This window comes from Maniola jurtina, chromosome 28 (genome assembly GCF_905333055.1).
Source record: "Maniola jurtina chromosome 28, ilManJurt1.1, whole genome shotgun sequence".
Taxonomy (NCBI): domain Eukaryota; kingdom Metazoa; phylum Arthropoda; class Insecta; order Lepidoptera; family Nymphalidae; genus Maniola; species Maniola jurtina.
Genome location: NC_060056.1, coordinates 413,390 through 426,522, shown reverse-complemented (window position 1 = coordinate 426,522; position 13,133 = coordinate 413,390). Strand labels below are relative to the sequence as shown.

Below are 13,133 nucleotides of genomic sequence, written 5' to 3'. Positions count from 1 at the left end.
ATTGGAACTACGATTGTATGAAACGAGTGACGGAAGGAGCCCTGTTAAGATTTCTTTTTAGCTCTACGCAATGGCGTAGAGCACAGCTACGCAGTGCTACGAACTAAATTGTGATATTTTAGCGTACCTACTACACTCCTGTTTTTTCGTCATTTTGCACGATAAATCAAAAACTATGATGGGGTTTGAACCGTGGACCTTTCGGAATTCAGTCCGCTCCCCAACCGTTGAGCTATCGAGGCTTCATCGACAAATTCCCAGCCCTAATAGCAGCCTGGTGTTGGTAAAATGGCAGTCCCACTACGCCTGCGTACGCGTAAGGTTCTACAACAGACCACACCAAAATACCGAACATTTGTGGAATATAAATGAAAAACTATTAGTGAAAAACACTTGAGTATAGTGATTAAATAGTTACATACCATAGTTGGGTTTGTGTGTGTCAAAAATGACTATGTGTGAGTGTGAAGGATTATAATTCGAGGCATCGTAAGTTATATAATTATATTTATATAATACTGAAATAATTTGTGCAATTTAAGGACTACAAGTGTAAATTAAAAATTTATAACACCCCCGACAAGTGAAGGTTACAGTAACTAGAAAAGAGCTGATAACTTTCAAACGGCTGAACCGATTTTCTTGGATTATAGCTAAAACACTCTCGATCAAGCCACCTTTCAAACAAAAAACTAAATTAAAATCGGTTCATTAGTTTAGGAGCTACGATGCCATAGATAGATACACAGATACACACGTCAAACTTATACCACCCCTCTTTTTGGGTCGGGGGTTAAAAACTAGGCGGTCTGGTGCCACCACCATACCGGTAAAACCGTGCCGTCAAGCGTTTTAGCGTTTAGGTACGAAGCCGTGTAGAAACCAAAGGAGTATGGGTTTAATAAAAACTGTCATACCCCGTCCAGGTTAGCCTGTTTTCCTCTTAACTGTATGATCACTTACCACCAGGTGAGATTGCAGCCGGCTAACTTGTATCTGAATAAAAAAAAGTACTTAAGCTTTTGACTAGCTTATGCCCACAACTTCATCCGCGTGGAAAACGGAAATGAAAAAAAAACTAAAATTTTCCCAAATTTCAAACGCCTATTTTACCCCCTTAGGGGTTGGATTTTCAAAAATCCTTTCTTAGCGGATGTCTACGTCATAAAAGCTATCTGCATGCCAAACAGCCGGATCCGTCCAGTGCTCTGAGCTTTGCCGTTGATAGAATATTTATGATTAGTCAGTTAGTCAGTCAGCTTTCCTTTTATATTTAATTCAACTAGCTTGTGCCCACAACTTCGTCCGCATGGAATATACTAATTTCAAACGCCTATTTTACCCCTTTAGGGGTTGGATTTCCAAAAATCCTTTCTTAGCGGATGTCTACGTCATAGAAGCTATCTGCATGCCAAATAGCCGGATCCGTCCAGTGCTTTGAGCTTTGCGTTGATAGATCTAAGATCAGTCAGTCAGTCAGTCAGCTTTCCTTTTATATATTTAAACTAACTTGTGCCCACGACTTCGTCCGCACAGACTACAAAAAAATAGAACCCCTAATTTGCCGTTTTAGGGATTGAGTTTTCAAAAATCCTTTCTTAGCGGATGTCTACGTCATAAAAGCTATCTGCACGTAGGCAAATCTGTCCAGTAGTTTGAGCTGTGCGTCGATAGATCTAAGATCAGTCAGTCAGTCAGCTTTATAATTAGTCAAAGTCAAAGTCAAAATCATTTATTTAAAGTAGATGCAATTGTACTCATTTTGATGGTCGAAATTGTTAAATTTATAGGATACATTTAATAGATAAACTTTAGATGTGATGCAGGGTTTTTGGGATTTTTTTGTAATACTAATTGTTCTGAAAATAAGTCTAACTAAGAAAGCATGACCTTAACTCATAAACTCAGGTTTAAATAGCCAGTTAAATACCCTCCTTACAGTTATCGGGTTATTTTGAACCCCCGAGTTATAAATTACATGTAATTGTCAGCATCGCGTGAAAATATTTTATTAGTAACACGAGACTTGTTTATAGGGTCAGCATAACAAGATAAAGTTGAAAACTAAAACCCGACTGCGATCGTCTTAATAAAGCTGAAATATTATAGTAAAATTGTTTTTTTGTCGCTTGGTATATTTTAATGTTGTAGTACATTTATATCTATGAACTCGGAATTTTCTCCTCTTTCATTTGACACCCCACTCGATACAAAAGCAAAAAAAATTTTGGAGACCCCCCACTGTTTTACATGTAACATCCGTTAGGTCAATTTTTTTCGTATAAAATGTAGCCTATGTCACCCGGACCTTTACGACGAATCGATTGACACCTCATTCATCAAAATCGGCCCAGTAGTTTAGGCGCTACGGTGGAACGCACAGAATCTGGATACAAACATAAACACATGCATACAAAGACTGCTAAAATCATAACCCTCCCTTTTGGCTTTGCCGCAGTCAGGTAAAAAGGTACAACGGTATTTTTAAAGGGCTAAATTTGTTTGTTGGGGTTTTCTATTAATAACTTTTAACGACGTTAATTTGATTAAAGACCTTCCTGACGCTGTGGTCTTGAGTGAGAGGTCCCGGATTCAATTCCTGGCAGATCATTCAGGAATTTTTCATTTCTTAATGATCTCTGGTATGGTCTGGTAGAAGGCTACGGCCGCGGCTAGTTACCATCCTATCGTTGCAATCGAGCAACGGATTAGCGTCATTTTTTGCATGGATATATATAAAGATTTGGAGAGTGATACCCTACTACTACTTTTAATCCCGGTAAAATAAGGGTTTCCATAAGATTTAAAAACTTAATTAAAAATAAAAACTATCCATACTAATATTATAAATGCGAAAGTGTGTCTGTCTGTCTGTCTATCAGTGTGTCTGCTATGTTTTCTCGGCTCAACCGCTGAACCGATTCTGAGGTACAGAGTTAGATTACATCCCGGGGTCGGACATAGGTTACTTTTTATCCCGGAGAAGCAAAGAGTTCCAACGCGATTTTTAAATAAACCTAAACCCACGCGGACGGAGTCGCGGGCATCATCTAGTAAAGAATAAAACTATACAAAACTGTTTTAAAAACATTTTAAAATGCACAAAAGTTTCAAATATCTAACTTTCCGAAAAAATATAATTTTTTTTGTTGACTCTACAACGAAATCTAGTTTAGTTCGTCGGCCTAATCACTCACAAGCCTTAAGTAGGTCGTAAAGTTTTTAGTTGAATTTAAATAAGTGGGATGGATTGTAACTTAAAGTTTTTTTGAATTAAATAATAATCATCATCATCAGCCTGTGGACGTCCACTGTTGGACATAGGCCTTCCCTATAGAGCGCCACCACACCCGGTCCTCAGCCTTCCTCATCCAGCCACTTCCCGCCAGCCGCTTTATATCGTCGGTCCATCGTGCTGGAGGGCGTCCTACACTACGCTTGCTTAAACGCGGTCTCTACTCAAGGACTTTCTAGCTCCAACGGCTATCGCCTCTACGAGAGGCATGGCCTGCCCATTGCCACTTCAGCTTACTAACAGTTTGGGCTATGTTAGTGACTTTGGTTCTCCTGCGGATCTCCTCATTTCGGATCTTATCCCTCAAAGAAACTCCTAACAAATAATAATAATAAGTATCTCGATCTGGCTCACAAGGTTTCCGACTTGTGGCATGTGGAAAGGTGGCTTGATCGAGAGTGTTCTTAGCTATTATCCAAGAAAATCGGTTCAGCCGTTTGAAAGTTATCAGCTCTTTTCTAGTCACTGCAACCTTCACTTGTCGGGGGGTGTAATACATTTTTAATTTACACTTGTCTATTTAGACGTAGCAGCAGTCTACGAAGCTTTGAGCAACGCTACATCACTTCGTAGCAGCGTAGAGCTGTGCTACATCTCGTAGATGTAAAACGATCATGCCGTGTAGAGAGTAGACACCCATAAATGCGAAAGTGTGCTTATTGGTGAGTTTGTCCTTCAATCAGACCGTAATGGACAAAAGATCAACGTGATTTTTTCCATGGATACACTGAAAGACCTGTGACAGGCTACTTTTTAACCGACTTCAAAAAAAGGAAGAGGTTCTCAATTCGTCGGTTTTTTTTAATGTATGTTCACCGATTACTCAAAGACCCCTGAACCGATTTGGTTTTTTTTTTTGTTTTATCCTATTACCATCCGGGTATCTTTAAAACAAGAGTGAATAGGCACCTTCTAGGTAAACGCGTCCCATCTTAGACCACATCATCACTTTCCATCAGGTGTGATTGTGGTCAAGCGCTTACCTATCTATACTAATAAATAAAATTGGAGTGTCTGTCTGTAATTTCGAAATAACTACCGCATATTAAGGTCATATGGTTATTTGAACGATACTATAACCGAATCACACGTTTTTAAAATTTTTGTCTGTCTGTCTGTCTGTCTGTATGTCTGTCTGTCTGTCTGTCTGTTTGAAAAGGCTAATCTCCGGAACGGCTGAACCGATTTTGACGGGATTTTCACAGACAAGTTGAGGATTGACCAGGGCGTAAAATAGGCTACTTTTTAAACGGACTTTCAAAAAGGGAGTTGTGTTTTTCTACCTATGTACACCGAAATCTCCGAGATTTCTGAACCGATTTGCGTATTTTTTTTTTAATCGATAGAGAAACTTTGCGTCATTGTTTCATAAAAAATTTGGAGTCCAACTCCTCAATCCTGATGCTGCAGGGGATCTGACCAATCCACGCGGGCGAAGCTGCGGGCATCAGCTAGTAGTGAATAAAAAAAAAAATACTCAAATACCCCCTGAACCGATTTGGAATTTTTTTTTTGTTTTATCCCCGAAAGTCTAAGAGTTCCTACGGGAAAGACTATTAAAGTTTCTACTCCCATTTTATTTTGTAGTCGGGTGAAAAGAGATTGGCTTGGTGAATTTTATCGCCTTGCAATGCAACAAAATCTGGATATCAGCTGAATACACCTGAGTACATTTCGCTACATTGAAACGTCAAATCGTATGTTGATTTTATCGTGTTTTTAACCCCCGACCCAAAAAGAGGGGTGTTATAAGTTTGACGTGTGTATTTGTGTGTCTGTCTGTGGCATCGTAGCTCCTAAACTAATGAACCGATTTTAATTTAGTTTTTTTTTCTTTGAAAGGTGGCTTGATCGAGTGTTCTTAGCTATAATCCAAGAAAATCGGTTCAGCCGTTTGAAAGTTATCAGCTCTTTTCTAGTTACTGTAACCTTCACTTGTCGGGGGTGTTATAAATTTTTGATTTACACTTGTCATCCATATACCCGCTGATTTACCCAGATTTCGCACGGGTGGTAGTTTTTTTATGATCTTTCTGGCGCAATCATTATGTTCTTAGGGTTCCGTACCTCAAAAAGAAAACGGAACCCTTATAGGATCACTTTGTTGTCTGTCTGTCTGTCCGTCGTGTCTGTCAAGAAACCTATAGGGTACTTCCCGTTGACCTAGAATCATGAAATTTGATAGGTAGGTAGGTCTTATAGCACAAGTAGAGGAATAAATCTGAAAACCGCGAATTTGCGGTTACATCATTTAAAAAAAAATGTGTTTCAATTTTCAAAGTAAGATAACCCTAACAAGTGGGATATCATATGAAAGGGATTTACCTGTACATCCTAAAACAGATTTTAATTTATTTTTATGTATAATAGTTTTTGATTTATCGTGCAAAATGTTGGAAAAAATACCCGAGTACGGAACCCTCAGTGCGCGAGTTTGACTTGCACTTGGCTGGTTTTTTATTAGTGGGAAGTACTGAGTTTGAGTCTCGACAAGGGAAATTAACGATTATTGTATCTACGTAGTCTTCGAGGCATGAAGGAAACGTAAAGACCAAATTCATACTTAATTTACAGAATTTTTGAAGCTATTCAGCGGACATCTTTGACATATAGGTCATACGTCCGACTTGAATCCGAGGCACATCCGAGATATTCTCACGGATGACGGAGACAACTCGGATGACGGAAGTAGGAGCTGGTGCGTAAGCTGCCATACAAATAGTTCTATGACTACTTCGGAACGTATTTTCACTGATTCGGATCGGATGCAGTGCTCTTACTCGGAAAAGTTGAATTTGCATTCCCGGGATCAAAAGTCAAAGTCAAAGTCAAAAGTCAAAATAATTTATTCAAAGTAGTTACAATAATTGTACTCCTTTTGATGGTCATAATTGGTGGCGATATAGTGGTGATAATCAATTACGTAACTTAAAACTAAAGCTACGAGGGTTCCAAACGCGCCCAAGTCTGAGAAGACCCCTGACCTCCCGAAAAGAGACGGAAGTCTTCACCACTAGACTATTACGACCGTTCATAACTCTATACCTAATATCAAAATTCTCTAAATTAATTTAAGGTCCCGTCGTGCGTTATTTTAAGGTTACAAATCAAATGTGAGGGGCCCGTAATCCAATAATGTTAGGGTACGTCTATAAAGTGTCTTTATTTATGGGTATCTGACATACTCCGGCTTTTTTCGTGTGGATTTTTTGGAAAATCAATGCTGGTGGGTGGAATTTCTAAAAATCCTGAAACTTGTACTTCTTAATTTTTACCCGACTACGGCAAAGAAAGGTTATGATTTTAGCAGTCTATGTATGTATGTGTGTATGTATGTATGTATATGTAGGTTTGTATTTATGTGTGTTCCACTGAGCCGATTTTGATAAAAAAAGTGTCAATCGATTCGTTATTATAATCCGGATGACATAGGATAAATTTTATACGAAAGAAATCGATCTAACGGATGTTACATCCAACAAAGTGGGGGTCTCCAAAAAATTTTTTTTTTAGTATTGTATCGAGTGGGATATCAAATGAAAGAGGAAAACATTCTGAATTGATAAATATAAATAATAATTAGTGTAATGGTAAAATATACTGAGTGACAGAAAAACAATTTTACGACATATATCGCTATCTGTCGACAGGTCGCGGGTAGTAGTCGGGTTTTGTGCTGTTTATTTTTTATCATTTTGGTGTGGAACCCTAAAAAGATGCTGTGCCACGGCCCCACACACTCCGATGTCATAAAAACCCCGCGGTGAAAAAATATAAATCCAATAATCTTATTACTCCCACGCCCTCGTGTGAACGCACCCTAATTTTATACAATTTCGCTCAGTATGGAGCAGGATTTGTGTTGAAATGACATGGGGTGGTTTAATACAATCAGGCTTAAGGCTTTTTGATTTTTACTATCAAAGGGTAGCTTTTTAAACTATAACTAGGTTTGGCTTGCGATTTCCTATGATATCGTTAAGAGGGGTCTCTCCGTCACTCGCTTCATACAAACGTAGTTCCAATTTCATTTGAATATTAAGCAATCAAAGTCCATGAAATTTTGCAGACATATTCTAGAAACTAATATCTATGCCTGTGGTTTTCCAGATTTCTGTTAAAATATTCGGTTTCAAAGTTACGCGGTCTTAAAAATTTACTTACAAATCTTTGAGCCCCTGTAATTTTAAAACTACATATTTTTAGAAAAATCTTAAACACCACAGACAGATATTAGTTTCTAGAATATGTCTGCAAAATTTCATGGACTTTGGTTGCTTAATATTCAAATGAAATTGGAACTACGATTGTATGAAGCGAGTAACGGATAGAGCCCTGTTAACTAATATTCACTAATTTTGTAACTTGAAGGAGTAACAAACACACACACACACACACAAACTTTCGCCTTTATAATATTACTGTGATAAATACCTAATAAAGATTTGTTTATTTTTAGGTGTTTTTGGAGAGGTGCAGAACAACTGAACAGGTATTTATGAAGACACATCGAAAAATCTGAAATAACCATGGTCTATAGTTTATGTTTATTTTACAGAAAAACTAAAACTAATGCTCTAACTAATAAAGTTTTTTGATATCTCAAACAAGAACCACTACGTAAGCAAAATTAAGTGTTGCGGTACATTAGCAAAAGTGATTCTTTTTTAATAAAGAATACTAGAGGATACCCGCGACTTCGTTCGCGTGGATTTAGGTTTTTAAAGATCCCGTGAGAACTGTTTGATTTTCCGGGATAAAAAGTTGCCTATGTCAATATCAGGGACGCAAGCTACCTCGATATCAAATTTCATACAAATTGGTGAAACGGATGACTCTTTAAGAATCCCGTGGGAACTCTTTGATTTTCCGGGATAAAAAGCAGCCTATGTCCGTCCCTGGGATATAAGCTAACCCTGTACCAAATTTCGTCTGAATCAATGATTAAACTGTTGGGCCGTGAAAAGGTAGCAGACAGACAGATAGACAGACAGACACACTTTCGCATTTATAATATTAGTATGGATTAGCCATGCTAATCATGAATAATACTCCCCTTTCCCCTCCAATTAAGCGTAAAGCTTGTGCCAGGAGTGGGTACGACAATAGTGCAACGGGTGGGGTTTGAACCGCCGACCTTTCGGAATTCAGTCCGCTCCTCAACCGTTGAGCTATCGAGGCTTTTACTTCCGTTATCTTAGCGTTTCACTTCCTCTATAATACGGAGTCCTCGGTGCGTTACTTAGACTTTTCATTTTTCAATTATTTACCACTAGCCGATGCCCGCGACTTCGCCCGCGTGGATTTAGGTTTTTCGAAATCCCGTGGGAACTCTTTGATTTTCCGGGATAAAAAGTAGCCTATGTGCTAATCCAGGATATTATCTATCTCCATTCCGAATTTCAGCCAAATCCGTCCAGTAGTTTTTGCGTGAAGGAGTAACAAACATACACACACACACACACACACACACACACACACACACACACACACACACTGCAAACTTTCGCCTTTATAATATTAGTGTGATTTCAGTAGGGAACCCTAAAACAGTGAATTCAGAAACGGAACAGGTGTTTGGGATGTAAATTCAAATCCAAAACTTGAGATTTACGACTTGCGAGATGCGATACCACTGATTTATGTGGCACTAGCGCCGCGCCCCGGCTGCGCTTATCTTTTGTACGCCTCTTTGATAACACGTCGATTCCACCCCCAGAAGTTTTAACTTAGATTTTCCGGGACCAAAAGTACACAACTACCTAAGAACGGAGCTATCTCTGTACCAAATTTCGTCAAAATCGGTTAAATCGGTGAAATCATAGCCTAAGCCTCAATAGCTCATGCGAAGTGGACTGAATTCCGAAAGGTCGCCGGTTCAAACCCCACCCGTTGCACTATTGTCGTACCCACTCCTGGCACAAGCTTTACGCTTAGTTGGAGGGGAAAGGTGAGTATTAATCATGATTAGCATGGCTAATATTCTTTTAAAAAAAAAATGATATGGGTTTGATAAAAACTGCCCTACCCCTTCCAGGTTAGCCCGCTTCCATCTTAGACTGCATCATCACTTACCAACAGGTGAGATTGGCACCAAGGACTAACTTGTATCTGAGTTAAAAAAAACTCAAGGCGCTCTTATAGTACCGGAGATTACCCTCCTAGGTATATATAACAACTAAGGTCACTACGCTGATTTACAAAGCAGCGCTGCAGTCGCGCTGCCTTCGCGCGGCATTTTGCGGCTTTTTTTTTTCTCTCTCGTCTGGCTTTACACTGATTAGCCAATGTCAAGTTTGTAGTTATTCACAAGTTAGGGAAATATGTATAAGTATGGACTTCGTTTGTGCCGGCGCCCGCCGACATACACGCGGCGCCCCTTTAGAGCGCTTCCCAGTCAGTTCCACCACCAATAAACACAAGCAGAACACAAAAACCGGCCACTTCTAACAAAAAAACACTCCAAAAAGTCACAACACGCGCGCCAGCAAACGCTTTTACAAGTTTTTCGAATCATCAAAAGCATCTACCACTGGTTCGGAATGCCTTTCCTACCGAGAAGAACCAGCAAGAAACTCGGCGGTTGCTCTTTTCAAAGATTAGATGTACAATATTGCATAAAAGCAATTGAAGTCCCGCGCATTGCTGGAGCGAATTGCAGGCCAAATCCATGCTCTTTTATCATTTACATAATCTTCGATTGTATAATGTGCTCTTAAAAATATTAGTGTGAGCTAGGTTGGCATCAATGGGGTTTGGTCTATTATTAATTATGTGTTTGAAAAATAAACTCATATGAATAAATGTGCCTTATTAAAAAATTTAAATAAAAACTCAAGCACTAGAAAATTTCTAGTACCTACTACCTACTTAGTCATTTCCACTGAGCTAGTTCATTGAAAAGTTAATTTTAGCCCACAGTGTATAATTTTAAATCAATTTTCAGTGAAATTGTTGACTTCGTGGTGGTAGAGTTAGCATGCTAGTGTTATTTGCTTTTATTTTATGTTTCCAAAGTATAGCAGAATTATTCTAGAAATTATTTTTAACTAGCTGATGCCCGCGACTTGGTTTGGATTTAATTTGTTTAAGAGGGGTCTCTCCGTCACTCGCTTCATACAAACGTAGTTCCAAACTACATAATTTTAGAAAAATCTAAAACACCACAGACACAGATATTAGTTCCTAGAATATGTCTGCAAAATTTCATGGACTTTGGTTGCTTAATATTCAAATGAAATTGGAACTACGATTGTATGAAGCGAGTGACGGAGAGAGCCCTGTTAAATCCCGCGGAAACTCTTTGATTCTCCGGGATAGAAAGCCTATGTTACTCTCCAAGTGTTTCACTATGTATAAAATATCCATGCACAAAATCAACTCGATCGGTTACTCTGTTGCGCCGTGATTGAAGGACAAAATATAATACAAACCAACATACAAACAGACTTTCGCATAATATATAAGTGTAAATTAAAAATTTATAACACCCCCAACAAGTGAAGGTTACAGTAACTAGAAAAGAGCTGATAACTTTCAAACGGCTGAACCGATTTTCTTGGATTATAGCTAAGAACACTCTCGATCAAGCCACCTTTCAAACAAAAAAACTAAATTATAATAGGTTCATTAGTTTAGGAGCTACGATGCCACAGACAGATACACAGATACACACGTCAAACTTATAACACCCCTCTTTTTGGGTCGGGGTTAATGAATTATACACCTCATTTTTATAACGCTCTGTTAATTATAGCCCACATAAAGTCTGTCACGACAACATGATTAATTTAAGAGGGGTCTCTCCGTCACTCGCTTCATACAAACGTAGTTCCAATTTCATTTGAATATTAAGCAACCAATGTCCATGAAATTTTGCAGACATATTCTAGAAACTAATATCTATGTCTGTGGTTTTCCAGATTTCAGTTAAAATATTCGGTTTCAAAGTTACGCGGTCTTAAAAGTTTACATACAAACCTTTGAGCCCCTGTAATTTTAAAACTACATATTTAAAAAAAAATCTAAAACACCACAGACACAGATATTAGTTTTTAGAATATGCCTACAAAATTTCATGGACTTTGGTTGCTTAATATTTAAATGAAATTGGAACTACGTTTGTATGAAGTGAGTGACGGAGAGACCCATCTTAATTAAAGCGCGTTTAGAATAAAAATAAACAGCTAATGAACATGCTAACCAGCTTAGCTGAGTTAACGTGATTTTTACTAATCACTTGCAAAATTTAATTTCCGTCGCCGTGCAAAGTTTTATTTAATTTCTTGGTTAATTAAACAGGTATTATAGATGACGGAGAAAATAAAGAAAGAGGAAGGAAGCCGATATCTAATAAAAAAACCGAACAAGTTAAAGTTAAAAACTATAAAACCCGACTGCGATCGTCTTAAATTTTTGTTTCTTTTGAAATTTTTTTATTTAACAATTTTTAGTGGCCCCACTGTACTATAATATGCTATGCCCAGTTAAAACCCTACTGTTTACTAAGCTATTACACTGTTCGCGAGCAATTTGCTCTTATCCATTGAGGAGTTCTGTTCTCCATCTCCGAAGATATTCATCAGATCTTCGCCAAATTTAAATGGGACCAACTGCAAAGTATACCTTTTTTACCCGACTACGGCAAAGCCGAAAGGAAGGGTTATGATTTTAGCAGTCTATGTATGTATGTATGTTTGTATCCAGATGTGTGTTCCACCGTAGCGCCTAAACTACTGGGCCGATTTTGATGAATGAGGTGTCAATCGATTCTTTGTGATGGCCCGGGTGACATAGGCTATACTTTATACGAAAAAAATCGGTATACCCTTTAAAAAGTATACCCTTTCAAACAAAAAAAAAAATCCAAATAGGTCCAGGCGTCTTAGAGTAATCCGGTAACATACATAAAAAAAGGTTCCGACGAATTGAGAACCTTCTCCTTTTTTCTAAGTCGGTTAAAAATGTAGCCTATGTCACCCGGACTTTTACGACGAATCAATTGATACGTTATTCATCAAAATCGGCCCAGTAGTTTAGGCGCTACGGTGGGACACACAGAATCTGGATACAAACATACATACATAGAGTGCTAAAATCGTAACCCTTCCTGTTGGCTTTGCCGCAGTCGGGTAAAAACGAGTCACTGGTACAGTCCACCCGGTTACTAGTAATCGGTAATAACACCGGTAACCAGTAAGCCCCAACACGAGGGCAATATGAATATTTAAACACATGTGGTTATTATGTGGCCCTGCAGCTCGCGTGCATTGATTGAAGCTTCGATAATTATAATAGTAGAATCAGTTCACAACTATAGTTTGTTGATATATTCCCTTGAATAATTAATCAAGTATGTAGGTTTTTGTAAGTCTATTTTATTATTATATAAATACGTGTATATTTTGTAAATACAGACAAACAGACAGGCAGATAGATGGCCAGACGGACGGACGGACGGACAGACAGACAACAAAGTTATCCTAAAAGGGTTCCGGTTTCCTTTTGAGGTACGGAACCCTAGAAACGAGTCACTGGTTCAGTCCATCCGGTTACTAGTAATCGTTAATAACGCCGGTAACCGGTAAGCCCCAACACGAGGGCAATATGAATATTTAAACACATAATACGTGGTATTACGTGGCCCCGCAGCTCGCGTGCATTGATTGAAGCTTCGATTATAATAATACGAGAATGAGTTCACAACTGTGTACCTGTAGTTTGTTGATAAATTCCCTTGAATAATTAATTAAATATGTATGTTTTCGTAAGCCTATTTTTACCCGACTGCACCAAAGCCAAGAGGAAGGGTTATCATTTTCATATGAAGCAGTCTATA

The 13,133-nt window shown here is 38.4% G+C and overlaps 1 protein-coding gene across 1 annotated transcript in view; it reads left to right on the top strand.

Moving 5' to 3' along the window:
- Positions 1-311: 311 nt before the first annotated feature.
- The window catches only part of LOC123879504 (igLON family member 5), a 109,282-nt gene continuing 96,460 nt past the window's right edge, over positions 312-13,133 (top strand). The window contains exons 1-2 of the mRNA XM_045927244.1: positions 312-489; positions 7,755-7,787. The gene's annotated coding sequence lies outside the window, so the exon portion shown is untranslated. The remainder of the gene's footprint in view (positions 490-7,754; positions 7,788-13,133) is intronic.